Consider the following 16,473-nt stretch of genomic DNA (forward strand, 5'->3'; position numbering starts at 1 on the left):
TTCCTTTGGCACTAATGTGTGCTGGACCGTGGGCCATAGTAACAACAGGGAGAACATAGGCCTTGGGCAACAACCACCTCTGTTTTTCTGACAAGTCAGTCCAACACCCATCCTCATTCAGACATCCTGTCCTCTCCTCTCTTCTTGCCACTTCATCTACAGTCACCTCTCTCTGAATCTCCCTAACATTTTCTAATATGTCCTCGAACATTCCATTGTCTGGAACCCATATAGCGAGACCTGCCACAAGCATCTTGTTAATTTTCGATCTAGCGGTCTCTTTGGCAGTCTGGTCCACAAACGTGCTTTCCCTCCCCACATCATCTATGATAGCTTTGTGAACACTGAATTTTACAATTGCCAGCTTATCAGGAAGTGTCAATGCTGATAACAATCTAAGTATTAGTGAACCATGCTGTATTCTCTGCCCATGAGAGGTCAAAAACCCTCTCTCTGCCCAGAGGCGCCCAAAATTATGGGCCACCCCGAAAGCGTACTGGCTGTCAGTGTAGACATTAACAGCCATTCCCTCACTTAACACCCAGGCCCTAAGGAGGGCAACTAATTCTACAGCTTGGGCCGACTGATTTGGAATACGAGATGTCTCAACTTCAGTGTGTAGCATAGTGATTGCATAGGCTGCAGTAGTAGTGCTATCCGACAGTTTGAAACATGAGCCATCGACATAAAGTTCCCCTTGGGGGTCAGATAAGGGAACATTAGTCGGGTATACCCATCTCTTCATTTCTTCTTCAGTCTGAAATAAACAATCATGGACATCACTGTCCGTTTCTTCCGAAGGGAGGGGTAGTAATGTGGCTGGGTTCAAAGTAGCACATCGTTTAATTGTAATGTGTGGAGCAAATAAGGTTAGCTCATATCCAGTGAGACGCGCACTGGTAAGGTGCTGCGTCTTTGTCTTGTTCCAAAATGTGTCCACAGCATGGGGTACCATGACTGTGAGGTCAGTATCAAGGACGAGCCCTGACATTTGTCTGATAGAAACTGCCGCCTCCACAGCAGCTCTCAGGCAGCTTGGGAGCACCCTGGCGACATCATCAAGGATAGCAGGGAAGTAAGCGCAGGGTCTCTGTTTACCACCAAGACCCTGTGTTAGTAAAGAAAGCGAGCAACCGTCCGCCTTATGTACGTAAAGCACAATAGGCTTCTGGTAGTCAGGGGTACCAGGAGCAGAGCAAAGCACAACCTTTAATTGTTCAAAAACTTGCTGGCATGCAGGTGTCCAAGGCAAAGGTTCATGCACGTCCTTGGTGGTCAGGTAAAGAAGGGGTTTTGTTAGTAGGGAGTAGTTTGGAAACCAATGCCAACAATATGAAGTTATCCCAATAAACGCGCGTACCTCGTGTTGGGTTTTAGGAACAGGCATATTAGTAATAGCAGCTATGCGTTCAGGTGTTAGTCTGCAACCCTCCTTCGACAGTAGGTGACCTAAATAGGTGACCTCCTGTCGACAATATTGGAATTTTGAAAGTGACACCTTGTGTCCATGGAGTGCTAAATGTAGCAGCAATTTAACCGTGGTTTCTTTACAGCCTTTTTCAGTGTCTGAGGCCACAAGGAGATCATCAACGTATTGCAGCAACACATTACCAGGGGGAAGTTCCAAAGCGTCCAATTGTGTTTTCAAAGCCTGACTGTAAATGCAGGGGCTTTCTGTATAGCCTTGTGGAGCACGGCAGAATCTAAAGCTCTGACCGGCTATTGCATAATCAAACAGATATCTGCTATCTGGACGGACTGGAATGCTGAAGAAAGCATTCTACAAATCTATCATTGAAAAGAATTTGGCCAACGGGGGAATCATTGTCAGGATTGTGGTAATGTCAGGGACCACAGGATACTGGGGAACCACAATTTTATTGACCTCTCTAAGTTCAATGACTAAACGATAAACATCAGGATGGGCGTCAGAAGAGTCCAAAGGTACCTTTTTAAGAATAGGAAGAATAGAGCTATTACACACATTTGCCACTGTTTCTTCAACCACACCAGATTTAATCAACTCTTGTATTATTTGCAATAAGGCCCTTTCTCCTGCCTGGGATATCTTGTACTGGGGAATTCGAGGCAATTTAACATTGTCCTTGATCTGTATAGAGACTGGTGGGATCTGGAGCAACCCCACATCTGTGTCTCCTGTAGCCTATAATGTGAGTGGCACATCCTAGATTTCAGGGGGAAGGGGGGGCATCCTTTGCGAAGCATTGTTTGGCATGGGCCACTTGCTGGCCAACAGTCATGTAAACACCGTCTGGGGAACAATTAATTGTCGCATGCAACCTTTTTTAACTGATCCTGTCCTTGTAAGTTCTCCCCACAATTTGACGTCAGTAAAAATGGTGAGTCAACGGTAAAGGGGCCAATAGTCAAAGCAAGAGGCTTGGAAATGGGGCTAACAACCGGCACGCTTGAAAAACACACTGAAACATTATTCTGCCGGACAAAGCTACCCCTGGGATCAGTGAAAGGGAAACAGAGCTATTCATAGCCCCTCTGCCAACTAAAAAATTATCTGGGGTACCTTGTAGATCTGCAGTAATGTAGGGTTCACGTTGATCTACAGACACCGGAACTGGTCCCTTGCCCTGCCCTGGCTGTCCTAGATGTGAGACAACCCCGTCACTTCGTCCATATCATAGTCATCATGGTAGTACTGTCTTAGCCGGGGTCGTCAAAATAGTTCCTGCTCTTTCTATTGTATGAGGAGTCCTCTGACTGCATCCTCCCATGGTCTCCCCCTCCGCGTCCTCCAAAACCCCGACCTCTCTGGGTCCCACCTATCTGCAACAATTCCGGACACTGGTTCCGCCAATGTCCCTCTTTCTTACAGAATACACATTGATTGGGCCTCACAGGTGCACTTGAAGCACCACCCCCATTAGATTGAGGTGGCTGTGGGTCCAAACTTCGTCCTCTTCCACCTCCCCTCACAACTTGGTGCATCAACACCCTCGTCTTCAAATCTTTCAACTTCTTCTCTACCTTTTCCTTGTCCTTGTTCTCTCTATGCTCTTAGTGCTGTGCCATACTTAATATGACAGATGGAGAGGAGATCGTCCAGGTACTTCCCGAGGCCTGCAACCTTGTTGCTACCTCAGGGAGCAAGTTAGTGACAAATCTGTATACGAACAAACAAACGCCAACCTCCTGGGACAAATCCTGACCACTAAAATCTAGAAACACCCCATCAAATCTGGTAAAGAAATCCGACACACTCTCATCCTTCTTCTGATGACACAGTCAACTTATTCCAGTCCACTCGCTTCAGTGGGATAAGGGAGTGCATATAGGCAATAATACACCCCGGCAAAGCCAATGGCTCTGACTTCGGCTTCTCACCGGGCTTGCGCTCCTTATCTCATCCCACGTGCCACCTAACTCCAATGCATGGACCTGCATATGGACCTGTCTCCGTATATCTACTGGCACCAGCAAGCCGAAAAATAACTCTATGTCAGCCAATGTCATCACCGTGGAGAAGGCCACCTCTGTCGGTTCCTTATAATATGCAGATGGTTTTTTTGGGGGGTCCAGCAACTGACTCTTCACTGCTTTTACAAGGAGTGTAGATCCATTGTTCTTGAAACCGAGAGTTGACTTGAGGCCTGATTACAGTATCCGTGGAGATGCGCAATTCTGGTATTTCAGGATGGTAAATGGGGTGGACCTCCCTCATGGGGTGCTGTGTTCCTAGCATCGGAACCTTTTGGAGTAACCTACCTCGGTAACCCACCAATGTATATACATTGCAGAAAACCTAATTCAGGGCCATATCTGCAGCATATACTCTGTTTTGTATGTCATAGATAATCTTTGGTGCAACACCCTGGAAGCACTGCTCCCACAAGTCTATCAGCGTGGCTGACGTATGCTTAAGGGCATCTGCTTTATAAAGAGTTCATAATCTTTCATCACACTTCACACATCCTCCACACTATAGATTGAGTGCCGGGAGCATTCAGCCACCTGATTCGCCACCATCTGTTTCTCCTCACTACCCGCAGCAGAGCACACTAACACTTTCTCCAAGCGGTCTTGTGCTGCTGCCCAGTTCGCTCCATGTGTCCCACATCCAGGTGTTTTGACATTCAACAGTGTTTGGGGTGTCACACTCACAGGGGAAAGAGCAGATGCAGAAACAGGTACCATCATGTAGGGAGACAGAGTTGTAGGGGTAAAAGGGGGCGTAGCGGTGGAGACAGAACCAAGAGACAGGGCAGGGGAGATAACGGCACCCGCCCCTGTGACTGACGAAAATAAAGGAGAAGCAAGTGGAGCTGGGGCTGAGGCTGTAGTACTAGAAACGGCAGAACCAGAGAGCGTGGCACTAGAAGCCGAAGACTGGGACATCGGAACTGTGAGGTATATTTGTTCAGGGGCATAAGGTGGCGGGGGACGAGAATTCAATAGCTCTTCAACAAGCTCATCACTCATCCCTGGCAACATACCATTTGTCAGTCTGCAGTCGAAACGTCCTATCTGCGCACTCTATGCCTTTCTCTGTCTCACTTCTCTTTTATAGGCTACTGCTTTCTGCGTAATAGTTTGCGTCCATCTCCTTTGAGCCTCTCTCTGTGCTCTCATACACCGCTGCTTTGCTTCTTCTGTCATCCTCTTAAAGAATCAAACATAGACTGCCAGCTCTTTTTGACAAACAATTTGTCCTACAGGAAATTCAATTTCTGTTCATCAAATGAGCCAGTAAGTGGCCATTGCAGCTCTGTATTGACCCTCGTATTTTTATTCCACAATGTGCCAAACATATTAGGGCCAATACCATGCTAGACATATATGTCGTAATTTGGGATACCCTCCGAAGGGCCAGGCTGGCTCTCTTCCAACCGAGCATCAGTAGAATGACATCCAAAACATCCTAACTTACTTAAACAAGGCATCTTAATATAAAACACATGCACTGTCCTTAACGGGCAAATATAACCCCAACAACTACAAGGCACATTAGAATAACATGAATTACAAGAATCAAGACTAACTGTCTGGAAAGCACCGTCGCTACTCATTCAAACAAGCATTTCACCAGCACCATCATCAGTGTCTGTTCACAGATTTCACAGCACCCAAACACAACATAAAAAGCACAAGTCAGCGCGGAGGCTGCATCACATCCAAAACGACAGTCCAGAGACCGCACTAAGTTCAAGAAGACAGGCTCTAGCCCCAGAACTTTTCGAGTGTATGCCAATTTCCAGGTTGGCGAACAGTCTCAGACCTTTTATAAAACACGGGCCAGATCACCAGTTGATCCGGCCGGCTGCTCGCAAACACTCTGTGTCTTTTCAAGGGTACACTCACCCATCAAGTTCAAGACAAAACAGTCCTAAGACCGTACCAAGACACAGTCCGTCGACTCGTGTCGTTCAAGCAAGGCAGTTTGAAAACTGCAAACAAGACAGTCTGGAGACTGAATCAAGACACAGCCCAGAGGCTCATGCCATCCAAGAATGGCGCCATTTTCCCAAAAACCAAAATCACTCACCTGGTGCACAAAGGTCGAGTCAAGTTATTCTCCACTGCCGACTTTTCGGACCAAACGGTCAACTCCAAGGTTTCGCCTTCTCAGGACCCCAGCTGGTGACCACTAGCCGAGGATCTGTCTGATCAGAAGGGAGGGGCAGCTGAGAGAACCAAACGTGGTCTTGTTTGTGGGGCCCTGATCCGCCCTACCGACTGGACACCACTCCGACCCTACAACCTGATTACGGGTAAGGAGATCTCCTTGCGGGGTCCATGTTTGGGCGCCAACTGAAGGACGGGGCCCTCTAGGGCCACACGGGTTACTTACAACCACCTGCTATGTCTTCCCAAAAATGAAGAGTCAGTCAGCCAGTAGAGAATACAAACTTACGTTTATTCAGCATATACTCTGCAGAGGAGTCCTATCAGACCTTCACCCTAAGAAGTCTGCCGAGGGGACTGATGCCCCAATGTTTGCTAATACATGACAAACCTTTCTAGGAGACTTCGGCCACGCCTCTAGTTGGAAACTATCGGCCTGAGCCGGGCATGGACAAAAGAGGCACAGAGAGATGAGCTAGCACCTGCCAGATGGGCACACACTATCAGTAGTGCAAGGCAACTGTGCTGAGTCTCAGCGTCTCCTAACGTGGAGCAGAGTTACACATTGAGAATGGTATGCAGAAGCAGAATAATTGCTTGTTAGCATGTCAGGAAGCAGCCTTAAACAGGAAAGAAAATAATAATTAAATATAGTGTTCTGCTGAGGCAAGCAATTCTGGATGCTAAGGCCTAAGATGAGCACAGCCCAAGCAGTCTAATAAGGATTACGAAATCCAAAATGGAGTCACATGGGCTAACAAAAGTATCATGTTACAGGGATAACTCAATGGGTTGCATAAAGTGAACACAAATGGCATCTATTTAGCCACATATTTCTAATCTAATATAACATAAACAAGTGCATTATGGTGAGAGGGGAATTTCAAACCTAAAAGGGCCATGGGAGAAACATTTAAATATCTCAGAATCGTAAATGCATTAGAGGAGGGAAACATTTAAATTACCCATGGTTATGAATACAGCAGAGCAGAGTACAGCTACATTTAAATACCCCAGTATTATAGTGTGAGACAGATTTGAAGTCCAGTTGTATATAAATACAGTAAAGGAGGGAGAGAAGAAAGAAGAACAAGACCTTTAAATACCACAGCGTATGAATACAGTACACGTGGGAGAGGGAGATATTAAAGATAAATGTAAATATCTAACAGGTATAAAAGTGGGTGATGAGAGGCTTTATAGAGACATATGGGGATAAATGCCACAGAAGGGGGTGGAGGGTTATGAGAGAGACATTTAATTACCTCCCTGGCATTAATACAAAAGGATAGGAGAGCAGGACATAGACATTTAAATTCCTTAGAAATAGGAGTACATCAGATGAGGTGACCATGTCCTTGTGTCCATGAGATAGAAACTTGTCAAGAGCGGCTCACGAGGAGCATATTATCAACGGCCAGCGATAATTATCGCTGGCCGTGCTCAGCGATAATAATATTATCGCAGGATATCTCTAGCATTTATCGCCCTGGTAGCGCGTTATTAACAAAGCGTTACTCCAGCGCGATAAAAATTCCAGAGATAGCAAGGTTTTCCAGCGATGTTCCCTGCAAAACAGCGATAACCTTGCTGATACGACCCACAGGGTATACCTAAGAATTATAGAGCATTAGAGAATTATAGAGAATTATAAGCACCATGGAGGGGGAGGAGTCGTATATTAGAGAGACCTTTAAATACACCAGGATTCCAAATTTGGTTGATCATGTGAGAGACACTGGAATTCATCATCGGAATAAATATGTTAGAGAAGTATGAAGGGATGAGAGAGAGAGAGATTTGGATACCCAGTTATTATAAATACAGTAGAGAGGGTTGGAATATCAGAGATATTTTAATAGCCCCGATTAAAATACAAGGAGAGGAAGGGAATATGATAGTGACAATTAAAAACCCTACATATTGGGAATACAGCAAAGGAGCAAAAGAGGGATATTAAGTTAAATATCTCTAGAATGTGAATGCGGGATAGGAGAGATATGGGAGTAACATCTAAATACCACAGTAATAAAGAACAACCTCACACGCTAGCTACGGAACATCCAGAACACCGCCGCAAGGCTCGTCCTCAACCTGCCAAGACACTGCCACATCTACCAGCTTCTGCGCACACTCTACTGGCTCCCCATCGAAGCTAGAGTCACCTTCAAGATGCTCACCCACGCTCACAAGGCCCTCCACAACACTGGACCAGCATACCTGAACAGCCAACTCAAATTCCACACACCCCAAAGGACCCTACGATCAGCCCAGCGCTCCATGCTGTGGTCCCCCGCACCAGAAAGACCAGATCAGGCAGCCGCTCCTTCTCCTTTCTCGCGGCTAGAGCCTGGAACGTCTTCCCTCTCCACCCTAGACAGATAACATCTCTCCCCATCATCACAAGAAACCTCAAAACCTGGCTCTTCCACAGACCCACTCCTTGATGGACTGGAACCTGCGAAATGCCCCTCCCCCAGCGCCTTGAGACCCTCACGGGTGAGTTGTAGTGCTTACGAAACACGTGATTGATTGAGTGATTAGATGGGGTAAAGGAGGGAGAACGCTATGAGACAAACATTTAAATACTACAAGATTATAAATACAGAAAACAGAGACGGCTCATATTGTAAAGGAGTGGAGGGAGGGTATACGAGAGACATTTAAAAATCTCTAGGGTATAAAACAGAGGGACCAAAGAGGAGAGATGTCATAAAGGCATCTAAATAATTCAATATATCATGCAATTAAGGAAGGGAGGATGATGTGAGAGAGACAATTAAATACAAGAGCATTATAAATACAATAGGCAAAGATAGGTTGGACATCCAAGACATTTAGATACATCTTGGATATAAATACAGTAAAGGAGGGAGAGAGAGGCAGGAGGGAGCTATGAGAGAGATTTAAATACCACTGGATTTCTAATACAGCAGAAGAGGGAAAGGTGGTATATAATATAGAAGCATTTAAATATACCAAGACCAGAAATGTAGTATATAAGAGAGAGGGATATGAGAGAGGGTAAACAACGTTTATCACGAAACCTTTTCATCGCAGGGAATTATAAGGCGGTTGTTACAACGACCAGGTTATAATTCCGCATACCATTACCCCACAAGTCGGAACACCAACTTGCAGAGGGGGGAGAAGGTGTTGGATTTAAAATCCAACACCTTCCCTCATGTCCGCACAGACTGGAGTTGGAATAGTAAATTAGACTATTCCAACATCAAGCGCCCCGCCCTCCGCAAGTCGTTGTTATGACTTGCGGGGTAATGGTATCAGGAATTACAACACGTTGTTGTAACGACCGCGTTTTAATTCCCTGCGGGGAAAAAGACTGCGGGATAACGAGGCATATTCATGAGAGAGACATCTGGATTCAGGAGAGTGAGAACTATGGTAGTGGTTTCAGAAGGGCTGAAGGACGGGGCCCTCTAGGGCCACGGGGGTTACCTGCAACCACCTGCTATGCCTTCCCAAAAATAAAGAGTCGGTCAGCCAGTAGAGAATACAAACTTACGTTTATTTAGCATATACTCTGCAGAAGAGTCCTATCAGACATTCACCCTAAGATGTCTGCGAGGGGACTGATGACCCAAAGTTTGCTAATACATGATAAACCTTTCTAGGAGACTTCGGCCACGCCTCTAGTGGAAAACTACCGGCCTGAGCCGGGCATGGACAAATGAGATGAGATAGCACCTGCCAGATGGACACACACTATCAGTAGTCCAAGTCCACTGTGCTGAGTCTCAGCGTCTCCTAACGTGGGAGCAGAGTTACACATTGAGAATGCTATGCAGAAGCAGAATAATTGCTTGTTTGCAAGTCAGGTAACAGCCTTGAACAGGAGAGAAAATAATAACAAAGTATAGTGTTCTGCTGAGGCAAGCAATTCTGGATGCTAAGGCCTAATACGAGCACAGCCCAAGCAGTCTAATAAGGATTACGAAATACACAATGGAGTCACAGGGGCTAACGTAAGCTTACGTGTTACAGGGATAACTCAGTGGGTTGCATAACGTGAAAACAAATGGCATCTATTTAGCCACATATTGCTAATCTAATATAGCATAAACAAGTGCATTATGGTAAGAGGGGAATTTTAAACCTAACAGACCATCCTTTTAGCATATGTGTCTAAAAGCTTTGTTGCTATCCAGCAGGGTCTTTACAATTCTAAGAGCAGAATAGCATTGTCATTTATATTTCAAAGCAAAACGAGAGCAAAATGCGAACATCAAAAAAATTAATGTAATATTCAAAGATACCCTCATCTATGAGCATAATGCTCTGAATTTCTTGCATCAGCATTAGGAAAATCTTATTATCCTGTTTGGGCAGTGTAATGTTTTGGGTGAGTTTACTCACACAATAGGTGCAACAAGCTGGGAGGCAATTGATGCATAAACAACAGGTAAATATGACTCTTGCGATAGCTATTAGGACAAGAAATATCTTCCAACCCCACTAAGCCAGCAGACCCCAGAGCCACCCTGTGAGGGACCATGAACCGTTATCCTGATGAATATCTGACGCAAGTTTGTGTAATTTCTGTATTGCAGAATATACAGTCGGGGCACTATCTGGTATGTAAACACAACAGATGCTGCCGATGACACTGCAAACTCCACCCCTATCAGCTAGAATGACCTCTAAAACCATCTGATTTTGAAGCGAAACAGGCCTCGTAGCTTGGAGCTCGACCGTAATATTAGTTGGAATACCAGCACTAGTATTGATGACTCCCTCAACTACTCTTGTAAGGCGACGAATGTTGGGGCCATTGAATATGGGGCCCCAGAATGGTACAATACTCTTCATTATATCAGTGAATTGTTGTAGGGATGTATCTGTTTGATCAATATCATATCCACACCAAATCAATGACTTTTGCATTAAAGTGGCTTCCATTGTCACTCCAGATCAAGCGTGGCAATCCATAGCGTGGGAAGTACTCTTTTAAGAGTGCCTTCCCCGTCGCCATTCTCTTTTGTAGGGTAAGCCTCAATCTATTTACTGAATGCACAAACTACCACTAGTACATATTTCAGGTTATTTACTCATTCCATTTCGATGAAATTCATTTGGAGAACCTCGAAAGGGAAGGAAGGCGGTGCCACGTTATCTGCAGGTGTAGGGGTGCCCCTCCCAGGATTATGTTTCAGGCAGATAATACAGTGCTTTAGTAGATGTGTGGCTACCTTAGATATGTTGTCATTGTGCCATACTGGGACCAGTAGCTTGCATATTCCTTTGGCACTAATGTGTGCTGGACCGTGGGCCATAGTAACAACAGGGAGAACATAGGCCTTGGGCAACAACCACCTCTGTTTTTCTGACAAGTCAGTCCAACACCCATCCTCATTCAGACATCCTGTCCTCTCCTCTCTTCTTGCCACTTCATCTACAGTCACCTCTCTCTGAATCTCCCTAACATTTTCTAATATGTCCTCGAACATTCCATTGTCTGGAACCCATATAGCGAGACCTGCCACAAGCATCTTGTTAATTTTCGATCTAGCGGTCTCTTTGGCAGTCTGGTCCACAAACGTGCTTTCCCTCCCCACATCATCTATGATAGCTTTGTGAACACTGAATTTTACAATTGCCAGCTTATCAGGAAGTGTCAATGCTGATAACAATCTAAGTATTAGTGAACCATGCTGTATTCTCTGCCCATGAGAGGTCAAAAACCCTCTCTCTGCCCAGAGGCGCCCAAAATTATGGGCCACCCCGAAAGCGTACTGGCTGTCAGTGTAGACATTAACAGCCATTCCCTCACTTAACACCCAGGCCCTAAGGAGGGCAACTAATTCTACAGCTTGGGCCGACTGATTTGGAATACGAGATGTCTCAACTTCAGTGTGTAGCATAGTGATTGCATAGGCTGCAGTAGTAGTGCTATCCGACAGTTTGAAACATGAGCCATCGACATAAAGTTCCCCTTGGGGGTCAGATAAGGGAACATTAGTCGGGTATACCCATCTCTTCATTTCTTCTTCAGTCTGAAATAAACAATCATGGACATCACTGTCCGTTTCTTCCGAAGGGAGGGGTAGTAATGTGGCTGGGTTCAAAGTAGCACATCGTTTAATTGTAATGTGTGGAGCAAATAAGGTTAGCTCATATCCAGTGAGACGCGCACTGGTAAGGTGCTGCGTCTTTGTCTTGTTCCAAAATGTGTCCACAGCATGGGGTACCATGACTGTGAGGTCAGTATCAAGGACGAGCCCTGACATTTGTCTGATAGAAACTGCCGCCTCCACAGCAGCTCTCAGGCAGCTTGGGAGCACCCTGGCGACATCATCAAGGATAGCAGGGAAGTAAGCGCAGGGTCTCTGTTTACCACCAAGACCCTGTGTTAGTAAAGAAAGCGAGCAACCGTCCGCCTTATGTACGTAAAGCACAATAGGCTTCTGGTAGTCAGGGGTACCAGGAGCAGAGCAAAGCACAACCTTTAATTGTTCAAAAACTTGCTGGCATGCAGGTGTCCAAGGCAAAGGTTCATGCACGTCCTTGGTGGTCAGGTAAAGAAGGGGTTTTGTTAGTAGGGAGTAGTTTGGAAACCAATGCCAACAATATGAAGTTATCCCAATAAACGCGCGTACCTCGTGTTGGGTTTTAGGAACAGGCATATTAGTAATAGCAGCTATGCGTTCAGGTGTTAGTCTGCAACCCTCCTTCGACAGTAGGTGACCTAAATAGGTGACCTCCTGTCGACAATATTGGAATTTTGAAAGTGACACCTTGTGTCCATGGAGTGCTAAATGTAGCAGCAATTTAACCGTGGTTTCTTTACAGCCTTTTTCAGTGTCTGAGGCCACAAGGAGATCATCAACGTATTGCAGCAACACATTACCAGGGGGAAGTTCCAAAGCGTCCAATTGTGTTTTCAAAGCCTGACTGTAAATGCAGGGGCTTTCTGTATAGCCTTGTGGAGCACGGCAGAATCTAAAGCTCTGACCGGCTATTGCATAATCAAACAGATATCTGCTATCTGGACGGACTGGAATGCTGAAGAAAGCATTCTACAAATCTATCATTGAAAAGAATTTGGCCAACGGGGGAATCATTGTCAGGATTGTGGTAATGTCAGGGACCACAGGATACTGGGGAACCACAATTTTATTGACCTCTCTAAGTTCAATGACTAAACGATAAACATCAGGATGGGCGTCAGAAGAGTCCAAAGGTACCTTTTTAAGAATAGGAAGAATAGAGCTATTACACACATTTGCCACTGTTTCTTCAACCACACCAGATTTAATCAACTCTTGTATTATTTGCAATAAGGCCCTTTCTCCTGCCTGGGATATCTTGTACTGGGGAATTCGAGGCAATTTAACATTGTCCTTGATCTGTATAGAGACTGGTGGGATCTGGAGCAACCCCACATCTGTGTCTCCTGTAGCCTATAATGTGAGTGGCACATCCTAGATTTCAGGGGGAAGGGGGGGCATCCTTTGCGAAGCATTGTTTGGCATGGGCCACTTGCTGGCCAACAGTCATGTAAACACCGTCTGGGGAACAATTAATTGTCGCATGCAACCTTTTTTAACTGATCCTGTCCTTGTAAGTTCTCCCCACAATTTGACGTCAGTAAAAATGGTGAGTCAACGGTAAAGGGGCCAATAGTCAAAGCAAGAGGCTTGGAAATGGGGCTAACAACCGGCACGCTTGAAAAACACACTGAAACATTATTCTGCCGGACAAAGCTACCCCTGGGATCAGTGAAAGGGAAACAGAGCTATTCATAGCCCCTCTGCCAACTAAAAAATTATCTGGGGTACCTTGTAGATCTGCAGTAATGTAGGGTTCACGTTGATCTACAGACACCGGAACTGGTCCCTTGCCCTGCCCTGGCTGTCCTAGATGTGAGACAACCCCGTCACTTCGTCCATATCATAGTCATCATGGTAGTACTGTCTTAGCCGGGGTCGTCAAAATAGTTCCTGCTCTTTCTATTGTATGAGGAGTCCTCTGACTGCATCCTCCCATGGTCTCCCCCTCCGCGTCCTCCAAAACCCCGACCTCTCTGGGTCCCACCTATCTGCAACAATTCCGGACACTGGTTCCGCCAATGTCCCTCTTTCTTACAGAATACACATTGATTGGGCCTCACAGGTGCACTTGAAGCACCACCCCCATTAGATTGAGGTGGCTGTGGGTCCAAACTTCGTCCTCTTCCACCTCCCCTCACAACTTGGTGCATCAACACCCTCGTCTTCAAATCTTTCAACTTCTTCTCTACCTTTTCCTTGTCCTTGTTCTCTCTATGCTCTTAGTGCTGTGCCATACTTAATATGACAGATGGAGAGGAGATCGTCCAGGTACTTCCCGAGGCCTGCAACCTTGTTGCTACCTCAGGGAGCAAGTTAGTGACAAATCTGTATACGAACAAACAAACGCCAACCTCCTGGGACAAATCCTGACCACTAAAATCTAGAAACACCCCATCAAATCTGGTAAAGAAATCCGACACACTCTCATCCTTCTTCTGATGACACAGTCAACTTATTCCAGTCCACTCGCTTCAGTGGGATAAGGGAGTGCATATAGGCAATAATACACCCCGGCAAAGCCAATGGCTCTGACTTCGGCTTCTCACCGGGCTTGCGCTCCTTATCTCATCCCACGTGCCACCTAACTCCAATGCATGGACCTGCATATGGACCTGTCTCCGTATATCTACTGGCACCAGCAAGCCGAAAAATAACTCTATGTCAGCCAATGTCATCACCGTGGAGAAGGCCACCTCTGTCGGTTCCTTATAATATGCAGATGGTTTTTTTGGGGGGTCCAGCAACTGACTCTTCACTGCTTTTACAAGGAGTGTAGATCCATTGTTCTTGAAACCGAGAGTTGACTTGAGGCCTGATTACAGTATCCGTGGAGATGCGCAATTCTGGTATTTCAGGATGGTAAATGGGGTGGACCTCCCTCATGGGGTGCTGTGTTCCTAGCATCGGAACCTTTTGGAGTAACCTACCTCGGTAACCCACCAATGTATATACATTGCAGAAAACCTAATTCAGGGCCATATCTGCAGCATATACTCTGTTTTGTATGTCATAGATAATCTTTGGTGCAACACCCTGGAAGCACTGCTCCCACAAGTCTATCAGCGTGGCTGACGTATGCTTAAGGGCATCTGCTTTATAAAGAGTTCATAATCTTTCATCACACTTCACACATCCTCCACACTATAGATTGAGTGCCGGGAGCATTCAGCCACCTGATTCGCCACCATCTGTTTCTCCTCACTACCCGCAGCAGAGCACACTAACACTTTCTCCAAGCGGTCTTGTGCTGCTGCCCAGTTCGCTCCATGTGTCCCACATCCAGGTGTTTTGACATTCAACAGTGTTTGGGGTGTCACACTCACAGGGGAAAGAGCAGATGCAGAAACAGGTACCATCATGTAGGGAGACAGAGTTGTAGGGGTAAAAGGGGGCGTAGCGGTGGAGACAGAACCAAGAGACAGGGCAGGGGAGATAACGGCACCCGCCCCTGTGACTGACGAAAATAAAGGAGAAGCAAGTGGAGCTGGGGCTGAGGCTGTAGTACTAGAAACGGCAGAACCAGAGAGCGTGGCACTAGAAGCCGAAGACTGGGACATCGGAACTGTGAGGTATATTTGTTCAGGGGCATAAGGTGGCGGGGGACGAGAATTCAATAGCTCTTCAACAAGCTCATCACTCATCCCTGGCAACATACCATTTGTCAGTCTGCAGTCGAAACGTCCTATCTGCGCACTCTATGCCTTTCTCTGTCTCACTTCTCTTTTATAGGCTACTGCTTTCTGCGTAATAGTTTGCGTCCATCTCCTTTGAGCCTCTCTCTGTGCTCTCATACACCGCTGCTTTGCTTCTTCTGTCATCCTCTTAAAGAATCAAACATAGACTGCCAGCTCTTTTTGACAAACAATTTGTCCTACAGGAAATTCAATTTCTGTTCATCAAATGAGCCAGTAAGTGGCCATTGCAGCTCTGTATTGACCCTCGTATTTTTATTCCACAATGTGCCAAACATATTAGGGCCAATACCATGCTAGACATATATGTCGTAATTTGGGATACCCTCCGAAGGGCCAGGCTGGCTCTCTTCCAACCGAGCATCAGTAGAATGACATCCAAAACATCCTAACTTACTTAAACAAGGCATCTTAATATAAAACACATGCACTGTCCTTAACGGGCAAATATAACCCCAACAACTACAAGGCACATTAGAATAACATGAATTACAAGAATCAAGACTAACTGTCTGGAAAGCACCGTCGCTACTCATTCAAACAAGCATTTCACCAGCACCATCATCAGTGTCTGTTCACAGATTTCACAGCACCCAAACACAACATAAAAAGCACAAGTCAGCGCGGAGGCTGCATCACATCCAAAACGACAGTCCAGAGACCGCACTAAGTTCAAGAAGACAGGCTCTAGCCCCAGAACTTTTCGAGTGTATGCCAATTTCCAGGTTGGCGAACAGTCTCAGACCTTTTATAAAACACGGGCCAGATCACCAGTTGATCCGGCCGGCTGCTCGCAAACACTCTGTGTCTTTTCAAGGGTACACTCACCCATCAAGTTCAAGACAAAACAGTCCTAAGACCGTACCAAGACACAGTCCGTCGACTCGTGTCGTTCAAGCAAGGCAGTTTGAAAACTGCAAACAAGACAGTCTGGAGACTGAATCAAGACACAGCCCAGAGGCTCATGCCATCCAAGAATGGCGCCATTTTCCCAAAAACCAAAATCACTCACCTGGTGCACAAAGGTCGAGTCAAGTTATTCTCCACTGCCGACTTTTCGGACCAAACGGTCAACTCCAAGGTTTCGCCTTCTCAGGACCCCAGCTGGTGAC

This window comes from Lissotriton helveticus, chromosome 1_1, assembly GCF_964261635.1.
Source record: "Lissotriton helveticus chromosome 1_1, aLisHel1.1, whole genome shotgun sequence".
Lineage (NCBI taxonomy): Eukaryota > Metazoa > Chordata > Amphibia > Caudata > Salamandridae > Lissotriton > Lissotriton helveticus.